At 38.5% G+C, this 15,583-nt stretch overlaps 1 long non-coding RNA gene across 4 annotated transcripts; it reads right to left on the reverse strand.

The window, feature by feature from the left end:
* Positions 1-3,587: 3,587 nt before the first annotated feature.
* Positions 3,588-13,000, reverse strand: LOC136228077 (uncharacterized). Of its 4 annotated transcripts, XR_010688414.1 has the most exons (7): positions 12,737-12,998; positions 12,542-12,640; positions 12,311-12,382; positions 11,408-11,544; positions 7,440-8,630; positions 3,901-4,013; positions 3,588-3,787 (listed from the first exon to the last, which is right to left on the reverse strand). It is a non-coding gene; the product is annotated as an uncharacterized lncRNA (long non-coding RNA). The 4 variants fall into 4 exon arrangements; XR_010688413.1 differs by having other exon boundaries at positions 3,901-8,630; positions 12,737-13,000; XR_010688412.1 differs by having other exon boundaries at positions 3,588-4,013.
* Between the last annotated feature and the right edge of the window lie 2,583 nt (positions 13,001-15,583).

Genomic DNA, 15,583 nt, shown 5'->3' on the forward strand with positions numbered 1-15,583 from the left:
CCAAACCTCATAACCACAAGGATATCAATTAATAGAAGAGAAATTACATGCTGCCATTGGGGAAGAAAATAATAAGTGGAAGGAAGGACGGAGATGAACGAAGGTGAGTGATGATCGATCATTTGAGTGATTCCAGGGCATTTGAAGATTTCAATTTAGAGAATAGGGATTGAAGTATCGCAAAAGATGGGGATGGATGGGGCTTTCACTTTGTTGGGTTTAAAGCGTGTGAGAGAGAAGAAAGTAAAAGTTTGTTAGACTTAAAAATATTTGTGCCTGTAGTTAATATATTCATATATAAAAATATAATTATTTTCTACTAATTTAATTTTGTCCCCTATTATATATTAAAAAAGAATTGGGGGCAATTAATATAATCATCCCCTATATTAATTTCAAAATTATAATCGAGGACAAAAAGTATAAATTGTCCCAAACAATTTGTACCCATAAATCCTTTTTTTTTTTGTAGTGTAAGCAATTATCAGTTATAAAAACCAACTTTACTTAACATAGCTACATATATACATTTATAAAGGGATTTAATCAAAACCTTATAAAATATACTCAAAACATAAGTTTATCATATAATCATCAAAACCTTATAAAACATTCTCAAAACTTAAGTTCATAAAATAAAATTTGTGTATGTGTATCCATGCTCGAATTCCACTCGTGTAGCTTATCATAACATCAATCATATCAATAATTGAGATATCTCATTTATATCTCGTTCATTGCCTAACATTTAGGACTACCAGCCGTGCACTCTGGCCATACTGCCATTAGATATGGTCTTACAACTTACAACTCCAACCCCGGGAAATCCTAGATGGACAAAACCATTTTATCTTTCAAAATATCACAACTCATAAAAATCAAATTTGGACTTCAATCCAAAATAATAACAACAATAACCGCAACAGATTTCTCAATCCAAAAACAATTCGTAAGAAATCATCAAATTCATCTTATTCAATATAGATATACATTGAAACCAAAAGCATATATGTATATATGTAAATCAACCAAATTAAGCCTTAAATCAACATAATCAAGTAAAATGTGAAATTCACATAGAAGCATAGTCAATAGCTTCATTTGAACCATAATTTCACAATAAAAGCAAGATCGTGAAAAACTCCAATTTACAAAATTCCTGCATAACCTTAAAATATCACTTTCTTAAAATTCTTTTATTATATATATATATATATATATATATATATATATATATATATATATATATACATAAAACTCAAAATATAGTTGATAGTTACTTACCTTGGCTACTAATTAAAGAAAACACATCCGTCCAATTCGCCTCTAAATTCTGTCTAAGACGTTTCCCTCCAATCACTGCCAAAACTCAAAAACTCTTCGGTTAGGACTTGGATCTATGCATAAGGATGCTATGGTTCCAATTTCGAGTGATTCAGAGGGTCGAATCTTCATAAATCAAAGAAACGGTGGAGAAATGATCGAAGAACGACGAAGAAGATGAAAATGAAAGAAGCAGAAAAAAAAGAAAAAAAAAGATAATCCTATCTCCACCTCTTCGCAATATATATATCCAAATCTGGTGAATATCCAGTTTGGTCCTCCATCTTTATATAATCTTTTAAAAATTACTCTAAACTTTTAATTTACACCTAAAACCATCGAATTAACTCCAAACTTTTCCTATAGCACCGAATTAACTTTACACATCCAATAATTATAATATATACTAATATCAAAATATAAATTTTAGAAATTTAGACACGGACGTGACATGACCATTATGCTACATGATGTGTGGCAGATTTTGCATATCCCAGTGTAGGGCAATATGGTGACGGCTGACTTGGATACAGATGAGCTTCACGGGGCTGTTTGCAATTTGTTCGGGGTGTCTAGCGATGAGTTGCTGATGATCCATTACCGCTCTGGTGGTATACGTGCCAGTTCCATCGTCAGTTTATGTAGTGTAGGACGGGTTCCAGAGACTGAGGCGATTGGTTGGATGTGGCTTATATTGGGATCCACGTTGTTTGTAGATAAGAGTGGTGACCGGATCCGGCCCGCCTGTTTACTGGAGGTGCAGGATGGGGCAGATAGAGCGAGTGGATACTCATGGGGCTCGGCTGCACTAGCATACCTATATCATTACTTAGGTATTGCTAGTAGAGGAGACTGCAGCCAGATTACGAGTTGTCTGACTCTTCTTCAGGCACGGATTTACGAGTACTTCTCGTGCTTCAGGCCTCATAGGGAGGGATTACTAGTTGACCCCGACGTACCTAGGGCTTCCATGTGGCCATCTTATGTTATGGATAAGACAGAGGATCGGGTGATAGCATTTCGACGCCGGCTTGATAGGTTGACTGCTGATAAGGTATAATTTGAAATTTATTACTAACTATTATGCAATTAAAATATATTAATTTATTGTACTCACTAATATATTTGTATACGTACATAGGTGATGTGGCTCCTGTACGGCCGTTCTGACATATCCCGCAATCCGAGGACCTTGTACACCGGATGGATACGATACCGGGATGTGATTGAGCCTTACATGCCCGATAGATGCGTTCGCCAGTTGGGGTATCAGCAGAAACTTCCACAGCCGTTTTTCAGGCCGGCGAAGGCCTTTCGTCCCTAGACTAGTACGAGGTATAGGGTTGAGGTGCCTGATGTGATTGCAGTAGACACATGGTCAGCATTTCCTCTCGGTTCCATGCTCACCGTATCTCATTTGGAGCCCGCTCGGACTCCTTTGGCATGTGATGACGAGTACTTGGTGTGGTACCTCCGCCATTCACATCCTCGTCTCATTCACGACACTCGTTCACTCCCACCGATTATTGAGACGCGTACGAATAGCGAGCTGGTTAGTGCTATTGATTTTATTCATATTATTTAAAAAATATAAAACCTCTCTAGTACTTAATGAAATAGTTATATTGATTTTAGCCATATTAGATAAATTAAAAATAAAAAATATCTTGTAATTATTACTAGTTTTTTTTCAGTGGGTGAGCCGGCTGGCTACCCAGTGTTACCGTATGTTAGACACGTTGCGAGGGTATAGCGAGGATGATGCGGAAATGCATGCGGAAGAAGTGGCAGTTATTATGAGTGCCTGGAATGCGGCCAAATGATTTGTGATCGTACTGTAGTTTATTTCTTATATTAGCTGGGATTGTTTAATACATTTCGTTTTATGTAGGATGTTAAGTTTGTTTGATTTATTGTTATATTAAACTAGAATATTCACTTCTTTAACATATTCTGTCAAACATTTAAAGTTTCTAAACTTATATCTTTCAACCTGGTATCATTATGCAGCAGGTTGTAGATACCCATTATTGTCCGAGACATTTAAAAAAAAAAACTTTAACTGATTAAACTATATTGGAAATCTCTATAATCTAAATACAAAGCTATGACAAATTCAATTTTCAAAAGTTATCCATAATTACTTTTAAAATGATTTTGGTTCATAAATTATATTTAGAATATAATTTCCAAAATTAGCTTACAACAAATGAATTAATAAACTGAAAATACAATGGAATAAAAATAAAATAAAGGCACTATCAAAAATAAGATAAAGTGCTATTATTATTATTAAGAAAAATAAATTCTACATTTACAAAAACTAATTTCGATGTTCTACAGCCAATACATACACAAAGTACAGCCAAAACAATCTTCTATCCAAAAAATTCAAACAAGAAAGGACAAACTCTCCATCTTGAAGATAGTTCCTACATCTTGAACCATCTTGAAAACAGCCATTCTGAAACAAAGGACAAATGCATTACTTAGCTTAAGTCCAAAGAGAGGAGGAAGACAAATCTGTGCTTGACTTGAATCCAAAAGAAGAAGGAGCCAAAGTTGAGCAGCCTGCACCTTGAAACCAGCCACTGCAAAATGCAGAAGATAAGACAATTCATCACAAAAGGGACAACATCTTTCTCAATCCCAGGATGTGTTGGACCTCTATAAATAGAGGGGTTGAGCACCTGAAACAGGGGGGCAGCAAGAATATTAGACCAAACGAGGCAAAAAAAAAGGAAGCAAAAATCAGCAAGAAAAGAGCAAGAAAAAACATAAAAAAAGCAAGAAAATGAGAGGCAAAATCTACTAGGCTTGTAATAGAGAGGGTTCTACATTTTAGAGAGTTGATTTGAATTGTACTTTCTTTCAAGAATCAAACCTTCTATACCGAGGGTTCTAACTAAGGATCTTGATGCGGTTTCTTGCGAAACCTCACTAAGGGATAAGTGTACCCCGTCGTTATCAAGTAATAAATTTCCGGTTTAAGTCCAGGTTATCGTCCACAGGATTTATTTCTACAAGTATCAAGCTACTCGATCTCGAATATTATCTAGGCTTAGGGGGTTTTGAGTTTGGTTTTGTTTAATTAATCTACTCCTAGATTGAATTACACTAATTCTAATTAAGTTATCTAGTTCTAGCTAAGTTATTCTAACCCTAACTAAATTACTCTACCCCTAATTGATCTTTTACCAAAGCAATTAACTGAATGAATATGAAGGAACACGATGATAACAAAGATAGAGTGTTTAAGCAATTGAATTGAAACTAAGTCACTTATGTCCAAGGCGATTAACCCGACCTATCCTCCTAAAGTCCCTAGTTCGTGATTCCCTTGTAAGGCCGAAACTAGCTCTAAGGCTCAGTAATTTGGGCTTAATCTTCTATAGGGTCGTCAATCCTATAGGCACTGACTAGGTCAGATTCAGCTCGCAATATGTGCCAACCTAATTTTGGGATTATCGAATGAGTTAAACCAATCAGACAAAGCGTAAGACAAAGATTAAAATATCAAAACAATTGAATGAACAAAAACTATATTATATATCAAAGATGGATGAGTTGTCACGAGTTACAATAAACCTAGAATTCATAGCATGTATCAGAGGCTAGACAGAATATAAAAGAAGAAAAATCCCTTTCAGGGATCCTGTCTACCAATGCAGACAGTCTTTCTAGGATTTAAGGATGGAGCTTGAGCAATCCTCGGTGAACGGAGCTTCGAAGGTATCTTCAATGGAGGTTTGAAGGATATGGAGGAGGTGGAGAGGATTTCTCAAGGTGAAAGCTAAGGAAATTACAAAAGTAAAAGATATCTGATGTACAATTGAAAATTCCTATTTATAGACGCGTCTCGGGCCTCGTTTTGACCTATTTTCGTGTCCTTGTTGGTGTAGGAAGACGTGGGGCCGAACGTGACTTCGTGGGGGCGGAATTGGTCTTTTTGACCAATTCCCGCAAGTCTGCTCGCCGAGCAGGCAAGGCTGCTCGGCGAGCAGGGCTGCTCGCGCCGAGCAGCCCCCTGCTCGGCGAGCAGGCCACCAGGGGCCTGCTCGGTGAGCAGGCAAGCAGGCAAGCAGGCCTCCAGAGGCCTGCTCGGCGAGCAGAAATGGCCCGGGGGGCCCTGCTCGCCGAGCGTTTTCGCCCGAAGCGCGCTCGATCCGTGCCGGATGACTTCCAAACCCTTTTTCGTCCGAACTTACACCTGCACACGCATAAAAACTCCAGAACACATTAGTCCAAAAGCCAAATTGATCCGTCAATCGCTTATTTTGAGCAAACGCTTCGTTTGGTGCGACTTTTGACGGACCAATTAGCTTCAAAAGATAACGGAATTCTAATACGCATGCTATTTTGGCCGTATTTGCCTAAATTGATTACAAAACGAGCCTAAACGACGAAAAGTAAATAGAATGTTCTCAATTCCTGACTAACTCACACAAAAGCATTTAAATGCGAGAATTGCTCGCTTATTAGCCAAATAACCCTAAAACCGTCCTAAAACCGTACCCAAAGATAGGGGTTTTTGACCCCTATCAAACCTCATCGCACTTAAAACTTTACTTGTCCCCAAGTAAACTAAAAAACTAAACCCGCCATCACAAGCAAGCTAGAAAACTTCCCAGTTTGACTAGGTGCTTGACATAATTTCGAGCATCTGTAATTACATGCATTCGGAAGTACAAAATAGAGACACGATATCCAAAAGCCGCATTTCAATTATCATAGGTTATAGTTTTAAGCAAATGGACACATGTTCAATTAAACGAGCTTGAGGGGATCGCTAAGTAAAACGCCTCACCATAGGTAGTTCACTCATTCACACAATTTTTGGTGGCTAAGGTGTTTACTCTCGGCTTATGTTCTTGCTTAGGATTACGTTGATTTTGCACGTTCATCTGAGTTCCTCTACTATGCTATATGACTCCGATGATATCAAAAACAGCCTCTAATTGGGGTTGTAATGTGGTTAGAGGGTTAAAGGTACAACAAGGGTTAAATGTTCTACCGCTACAAAAACAGAGTTAAAATGGCTTTAGCAATCATGAAGTGACTGAGCTTTTTATTCATCCCTTATTATTTTTGTTTTCTTTTGGGATGCTCTCTTGCGACGTTTTTTTATTTTTAGGAACTGGGGAATGGAGTTCTTCCCTTTTGTTCGTCTCCTTTCTTTTCTTTTTCTGTTTTTCTTTTCCCCTTTTTTTTCTTTTTGGGATAGTAATGCTCATTCACTTCTTAGCCTTTTGGCTTGCTACTGTAATGCCATAAACAAAGATAAAGCGCTAGAAGAAAACAAAGGCTCAGTTCGAGCTTTGCAAAAACAAGGGTTAAGTGGCGAACCAAGTTGTGGTTCGCAAAAACGGGTTAGAACGAAAGAAAAATCTACAAACTACAAAAATGTCGGCTCAAAGGGGCTTCGTAGAGTGGATGAAAAAGAAAAACAAGGTAAAGAAAAGGGTTAATTCTAATGAGGCTGATTCATCGTTTATCATCTCAAATCATTGCATGTAGGTTCAACATAGTATTAGGTGCAAAATCTGTAATCTTCCACAAGTCAAAGCATTCACACAAAAATGTCAAGAAAAAGAGCTTTTTGATGTTCGCTCTTAGGCTCAAATTCAGCTCACAATTCTTTGGGTTTCAATTTTGTGTTTACTAGTTTTCCCCAAACTCAAGTTTAATATCACATGCCTTCAATTCTTAAGTTATCTACCTAAATAATGATTTTAGCATTTCTTCAAAAGTATGGTCTAAATGCAAACTGTAGCTCATGCTTTTACAAATACAAGAGTTGTGTCTTACGCCTAAACTAGTTGTCATGCAATTTTAGATTCGGTTTTCAGCCCTCAAAGACAAATAACGAAGTTTAGATTCGAAGGAGGTTCACGGTTTTAGGTCCTAAACATGCAAAAACATAAATAAAGCAAAAATAAAACACCAAAACGCAAACCTAAACTAGACACGACGCAACAAAAATTTAAAAATTTATACAATTTTTGTAAGTTTGTCTACCCCTTCTCCTCACACTAAAAATATGCAATAAGTTCCAACATTGCATCATAAATCATGAAGTACGAGTGTAAAAAGTTAGGGTGGAGAAGACAACTTACTGATCGGCCGGGGGTATGGCCAAGGCATGTTGTAGCGCTCGCAGTAGTCAGCCGCTACGTATTCAAGACCCGAAAGCCTTCGGTCCATATTCTGCTCAAAGTTGGTGAACCGTTGGTCCATCTGTTGAACAGTGTTAAAGGTCCGTAGGTTCAGATTCCGCATTTCTGTCATCATGGTGTTGATGGCTTGGAACTGGGCCTCCGTCCCCGACGCTTGGTGTTCCCTTTGGTCTCCTGCCGTCGCAGGTTCTTCCTCAGGTTCTTCATCCCTTCTTTGTTGTGGAACTCGTGCTCTTTTTCTTCCTCCTCCGCTGGAGCTTGCTCCTCCAGTTGGGTTCCTGTTTAAGACTTCTTGAAAAGTAGATTTCTCCAAAAACTTGGAGTTTAGCAGAGTAGGATAAATAGCAATTTCGGGATTATCTAAATTCTTGAATTGGCTCTCAAGTAGGTTGGTAACTAGGTGTCCAAGACCTAGGGAACCACGTTTTCTACTTGTTTGGCTTGAAAAGCCTTCAAATATGGCCTTGATATTGTCCACGGGTTTATGGTTGGCCACACACCATAATATGAGCAATTCCGTCTTTGAGACTTTATTGCTCTCATTTTTGCCCAATAAGTTGTGGGCCACAAATTTGTGGACAAGATTGAGAAGTGGGTCTAGGAGAGCGATTGGGCTAGCAGTCTGGAAGTTAAAGTCTGATATGCCTGTGAGTTGTTCCCAAGCTATATCTTTTGTTATAGGCTTCTCAAAGTCTGAGATCGCCCCTGGGTGATTATAAACCCCCATTAGGGCTGCTAGCGTGGTAGCATCAAGGCGGTAGGGTTTACCGTTTAGCCTAAAGGAATGCTTCCCACCGCCCAAGGGTAGCTCCTTTTTCCAAGTTGTCAAGAATTCTATGGTAAAATTGTGATAAACCGGAGTCTGGGTTGTGGCTAGTCTATACCAGCCGTGGAATTTGAGGATTTCATTGAAATCCTTTTTTAACCCTAGACTCGATAAATAGGCTTGATCGACAATTACATGTGTGGCAAGGTCTTGTTTGGAAAACCTATCATACAAAAGTCTCTCACGTTCATCAATAAGGCCAAAGGGTGGATCATACTTAGCTTGGAGATTCTCGTCGAATTCGACCTCCGATTCGGCTTCGTTCTCGACGACGATCTTAGCTTTTCCTTACCGACCCATATTTCCTGAGGAATAGACCAAAAATGGAAGAGTTAGAAATTATTTACAAGCTTCAACATAAACCCTCAATAAATCATTCATAGGCACAATCATAGCTTTAGGCACTTAGGGACCAAATCATAAGCATTTGGTCCCTAAGTGTTTTACCCGAAATTCACAAAATTCATGCAAAATTGAAGATACCCAATGACTAAAACATAAAAAGAATGCAATTCACAACCTTTTTGACAAGTTTCTAACTATAAATTGAATAGTTGAACTTTGAGCTAAAATGGGGATTTTGCCCAAATTGAGCAATTTCTCCAAATATTCACAAATTGAGAATAGAAATCACACCCAAACTATAAATTAATCATTATGTTAACACAAATTGCAAGGAAATCAAGAATTTAGAAGCAAACAAGACACTAATTTGAGAAAAAGGGAAAAAAAAAAAAACCAAAACTTAAGTTTTTCTCAAACCTCAAAAATTATCACCCTAAGCTAAAATCTAAGCCTATAAACATGTTAGAAATCAAAAATAGGTAAAGATTCATACCTTATATCTTGAATTCGGGTTGGAATGAAGAATTTGGGGGGTTAGGTTTTGAAGAAGCAAAAGAGAAGGAGAGGGGAAAAATGGTAGAATGATAAAAAGAAAAGAAAGAAAAGAGAAGGAAAGAAGAAGGTGGGGAAGGGGATGATGAGTCATCCCCCCTTTTTTTCTTTTCTTATTCTTTTATTTTATTTATTTATTTATTTATATTTTTTTTTTTGGCTCAGGATTTTTAAAATCCCGAACAGCCCGTGTCGGCTGAGCCGGCTGGCTCAGTCGACCAGCCCGGCGAGCTGGGCAGTGCCCAACTCGCCTGGGTTGGGCGAAATTTTTTTTTTTTTTATAATAGAGTGCGGGGGAAACAACGTTTGACAGTAAAAACGAGATCAAAATTCAATTAACCAACATAATGAACGGAAATAAGAGCAAAAAATAAAAAAAAGGAAAATGCAGAATCAAATTGTTCAAACTTTGGATTAAAATCGAGGAGAACCCGATTTCTCCCCCTTACTCAATCCTTTCTCAGGATCTTTGGATTCTTCTCCGTTGTGCTCGGGAGAGAACCCTGTGGCCTTTCCTGCCTGTCCCTATTAATCTGAGCCACCTGATTGCTCAAGTCCTTGCAGAAGGCTTCGTTGTTGGCAAGCCTAGCCGAGATCTCCTTCAGAAGAGTGATCACTTCGTCAGATTCCTTAGGGTGTTGCACTGGCCCTTGATTTTGCTGTTGGTATGGGGGCATGCCAAGCCCCTGCTCTCTATGCTCTTGAACAAATCCGCTAGGAGGTCGGAGCACATTCTGATTTGAATTCCCGTAAGAGAGGTTCGGGTGCTGAGGCCTTCTGTAGTTGCCATTGTTGTTGTAGGAGTTGTAGTTGTTGGGGTTACCGTTGTTGTAGTTCTGATTGTATCTCGGCTGCCCCCCAACATAATTGACCATCTCCACTCCATCTCCAGCGAAAGGGCTACCTGCTTGACAATCCTTTCCATTGTGGTCGCCGCCACAGTGCACGCAGGTGGGAGGTCGGCTAAGCGTAGCCAACAGTACATCCATCTTCCTACTCAAATCTGCAACAGCTGGATTTTGTTCCTGTTCTTCCACAGCAAATACCTGCTACCTAGTGGGGCCGGCGAGCTTCTGTTCTTGCCACTGCACGCTCTTTCTGGCCAGCTCATTAATCATGTCATATGCCTCTGCTGCTGTCTTTCTAAACAAATCTCCACCCGCTGTGGAGTCGACAATGGCTCTGTTTGTGGGTGTCAGTCCGTGATAGAAGACGCTCACTAACTGATGCTTAGGTATGTCATGATGAGGGCACATGCGCAGCATTTTCCTAAATCGAGTCCAAGATGTGTGGAGCGCCTCATGCTCGGGTTGGTGGAAGGACGTGATCTCACCCCTGAGCATTGCTGTCTTCGAGGGAGGGAAGTAGTAGGACAAAAATTCCTTCTCCAACCATGCCCATGTTGTGATTGAACCAGGCTCCAGTGTTCTCAGCCATTCCAAAGCTTGCCCCGTCAGAGAGAATGGGAAAAGTTTCAGTCTAGCAGCATCTTGGGGGACCCCGTTGGTCCTTGCAGTGTCTGCGCACATTAGGAAGCGATCCAGATGATCATTCGGACTTTCATGTGCTTCTCCTCCAAACAGTCCAGTCTGTTGGATCAAGTGAATTATACCAGACTTGATTTCGTATGTATTTGCCTGAATGTTTGGAGCAGCAATGCCTGACAGATGTTGATGTCGGTGCGGTGCCAGGATCTCACTCATTAGACGAGTGTCGGTTTCTGGTCCGGTGTTCTCAGGGTGCCGCTCATTGTTCCGTTCATTGTCAGTCATCTTGAGAGGCTTGATAGGCTCGATGATCTCGTCTTGCTTCAGCTTTCCGATCAGTCAAACCTACTTTGTAAGGTTGGTAATACAATACAGTTTTCTATTGCAAGTTTAAGTCCCTGTCTTTTAGTTTCAGTACATGTCGAATGTTTAAGTTTACTATCCTGATTCTTATTTAAAAGCTTTATTATTTGCACATTGTTTAATTTAAAGCTTTAATAGCCCCTATCCATTTATTTGTTCTGGGTTCTAGTAAGGTCTTAAGCCCTCATAGGATTAGAAAGAATGTAGCCTTTTCTTATCTTTCAATATTGGTGAAAAATGCGATCTACTAATTAAGGACTCCCCCATTTAAGGTTCCAACCAGCAAGAATACCAAGTAGTAGCACAAATTGTAAGAGAAACCCCACTGTATATACCTGTTTAGAAAGATAGAACCCAAATTTGATAAGAATCCTTCAACCTCAGCCCCTTCAACCTCAACAATGCCCTTTCCAGCTGAATAAATTTCAACCAAAAGATAGTTAAAATGCCCAATCCATAGTCATGAAGGACCCTGAAAAAACACAATGAACCAAAGAATTCTAATCATGTACATATACCCCTAAGAAAACAAACATCTAAACCAGAAAAGATGCAGTAGGGTAAAAATAAAGGAGACCTTTTAATACAAGTGTTTAGTATATCCTGAAGTGACCAGATGGTTACTTGAGGGGCGTATCTGGAGATGGAGCTGTGTAGCTCTTTCTCCCTAACATACAGAAACCTTATACTTTCCTTAAAGATAGCATTTACGTTTTGAAATAAACAACCAAATAGCAAAATAGTTGACACAAAACAATGAGAAATAAATAAAATAAAATGAAATCAAAACCTTTTTATATGTATCAGGTCCATAGAAAATAAAACAGAGGCATAATGGAACTTGTTTGGACTTTTGATTTACTAATCCTTACTTTTTAATGAAGCTGTGAATATATAATGAAAAATGGGTTTCTGGAAATAAAACAAAACATAACGCCAACATAAAATGGGGGATAAAAAGAAACACAGCAAACAAAGTTTCAAAAATGGCCAAACTAAAAAGAACCTCTAAAAAGGACCTGAAAATGTCTAAAATTGCAAAAACAACAGAAACTCTTTCAATAATAACATCATTTCTGAAATACGTTGTTAAGGATATCAATCCAACTGAGTTCAGTACCCCCTTTCCTGAGCTCTTTTTACTCTTTTCAGTAAAGTGTATATTGCAACTTCAGTCATAACCCAAGAAAATATAAGCTAGCATTAACTATTAAAATTAGTTAGGCTAGATTGATTACCTTTTTCCTTTTACTCTTGTCCTCATTAGATGTGTCGAGTTTTTCCTTTATCTGTCTGATATAGCAAGTATTCTGAGCTACGAAAAACGAGCAAGGTTTAGAATAGAACGATTATAATCCGGATAAAAGATATTAACTCCAAACATGAGTTAACATCTAACTAAATAAATAAATAAAAAAAATAAGGTTAAAAAAAACAAATAAGGTTTAGTTAAAGTGATGAAATCTTACCGGGTTCAGAATCTGTGGTTACCGATCTGATCAGCCGAACCGCCATTTAGCCAGAAACCATTTCAGTTCACCGTTATCTTGAAACACGACACAGTTGAGCTAAAAAGTAAAAAAAAAACATCAGGTCTTAGTAAACAACCAAAAAAAAAAACGAGTAAAGCTCTATACAAAAAATGAAAATCACGAAACTGGTACCTGAAGAAATACGGGAACGCCGAGACACGGATCCGCTCGTCTCCGGTTACCTCTGTCGTCCGCGAAGCTTCCGCCGCGGCGGACCGAGGTGAACGATGAAGGGATGGACGGGAAACGACGAAGCAGACTCGGTAAAGAACGGCGGCCGGTCGGATGACCGCTGCTTTCTTCTTTAACGGCAAAAGTTTGAGAGAGAAGAGAGAGGAAAAGGAAATGGAGGCGGTGAATGGGTTGGAATGCAACCCTAATCCGTAATGTGAGGTTCTTACCTCATTTCTTTTTATTATTACAAATTGAACCCCCAATTATTCAATCCGATGCACACTGATCCAATCTTTAAAATTGGATTCAATTATGCCCCTTCCCTATCACAATTGTCATCCTTTTACTTATCTAAGCTTTAATTTAATCCATTTCCTTTAATAATGGATAAATAATTTAGTTAGTTAGTTTATAATTCATATCAGATTATTTTAATTCAAGCATTTAGGTTAATTAGCTAATTATTTCTACTTTTAGTGCAATTTAGTCATTGCACTAATTTATTCTTTTATTAAACAACTATCTCGATCACTGAATAGTGGTCTGTATCTTGATCACTGAATAGTGATTCGTATAAATAATTAATAAGTCGTATATTATTATGTTTTAATAAATATAATAATTTTCCCTTGTCAATCCCATTAAAACTATGTTTTTATCAACAAATATTAATAATATACAACTTCCATTATCAAGCTCTGATTGCTGAATAGCGGTCATATGACGAACATATTACCTCGATCACTGAATAGTGATTCGTATAAATAAACGACAAATAATTGAAACCGATTATTATATTTTAATACATTATTATGTCTTAATATTCGATCGTTGTATAACGATTATATAACAATCATATCATGTTGGTCACTGGATAGTGATCTCGGTAAACATACGACAAAAACCTTGCGAGCGTTGTCAATAGCTTGAATATATACAACTAATGACTCTCCAAAGCAATAATAAACACAAAGACATAAGAGCAAGCATGTATAAGTACAACAGTACTGATTTATCGGGCGGGGTAGGGTGAGATTACGTCTCTTCCCTACACGTAACCGGAAACCAAACTTAGAATCATCGCAGACCACCACCTTATCCGAACTTACCCGAATGGGTCAATTTGGAATTAAATCGGTGTCCAATCAGACCGTCAAACTGATTGGTGGCGACTCAAAACCCATTTGATTAGTCTCCTTAGAGGGACTGTCTAGCACCGTTATCAAACCAGTAGAGCGAGAGCCATGTCGAATCGAATATATAAAGTTCGCGATCCGCGGGCACGGGCGCGACAGCTAGCGACTCTGCTGGGGACCTTAGTTTTCCCGGATGTGTGCGTATTTCTATATGTTTGTACTATGTGTTCATAATTATGTGTTGTTGCTTTGCTTATAGTTGCTTTTATTGACATATCATTAAAGCTACACAATCACACTCGCACTCAAAGGTCATGTATATGATTTTACCCTTTTTCTAAGATCTAGGACGAGGCAAAGTACGGACTGTCCTCTCGGGAACACCGAGGTTGGGGTCCTGAAACGCACTCAACGCAAATTGGACTTCCCCATTTAGCAATGATTGGGGTTAAGGATTTGTGACCCGAACCACGACTTTTCTACCTTTAGAATTAGATCCAAGAGCTACCCACTAGAAGCCAATCTTTTGTGCAGGTTAACCCTATAGGATGTGCATCATAATATAAAATTGTTTGGTGTGTTTTGATTGACGTATCTATGATTATGTCTAACCCTTTTATATTTGTGTCGACATTAATAAGACATGATTTTCCCAATAAAGGTTGTAAAATGACAAATCACACATGCCTAAAGGTTTTATAATGTTATCTTAAGGAAAAATCATTTCTCGGGATATAAAAAGGATTTATCAAATAACAAGTAAAATGGATCTTCCGATGAATACTAAATTGGCATTGACTACAACCTAAATGGGGAAATTTTATTATACATTGGTTCCATAGCGAAACACAATTCTTTTATATTAATGTCTCATTTACTTTCTTTCATGTCATTTACCGAATAAAAACATAAACAGGAATACTTTGACACAATCTCATGGCATCATCCTCAAACATGATAGAAGTTTTAGGCGAAGGAGCAGTTGATGATTGGTCTCGAAGGAGTCAGGAAGTTCATAGAGATAGCAAGGCTCCCCGTGGTATGGTTTTACCTTCAGGTTTGGTTGATGTTGACTCAAGCCCGAGTGACCTCAAAGGCTTAAAGACTATTGTTGATAGATTGGCAAATGAAGCTCTCAGAAGCCTAACCATACAGTATGGGTGGATTGTGCACTTGTTATATGTTCCGATACAGCCTGCATTGATCAGAGCTTTGGTAAACTTTTGGAGCCCAATCTATAAATGTTTCACTTTCGGAGAACATGATCTGACCCCGACCTTGGAGGAATACCATCAACTCTTGAATATTCCATTAACAGATGGGCATAGGGTATATGTCTACAATAAGGATGAGAAACCGTGGAGGCAATTAGCTAGAATGGTTGGGAAGCAGTCTGATGACATCAGAGAATGGAGGTCGGGTAATGAGTTTGACACATCCAAAATGCTAGCATTCGCGGATGAGAACCGTGACAATGAGAAGGGGCTGAAGATGATAGCTCTCTTGGTTTATGGCTTGGTTCTGTTTCCCAAGCGAAAAGGGAAGGTCGACCCAAAAGTGGTTTTGTACTTCACTAGAGTCATTCAGCGAAGGGCATATGGAGAAAATCCGATCATTGGGATTTTAGCAGAGACGTTTCGATCGCTTGACAAATGCCGAATGTTGGGAG

The sequence above is a fragment of the Euphorbia lathyris genome, chromosome 4, assembly GCF_963576675.1.
Source record: "Euphorbia lathyris chromosome 4, ddEupLath1.1, whole genome shotgun sequence".
NCBI lineage: Eukaryota > Viridiplantae > Streptophyta > Magnoliopsida > Malpighiales > Euphorbiaceae > Euphorbia > Euphorbia lathyris.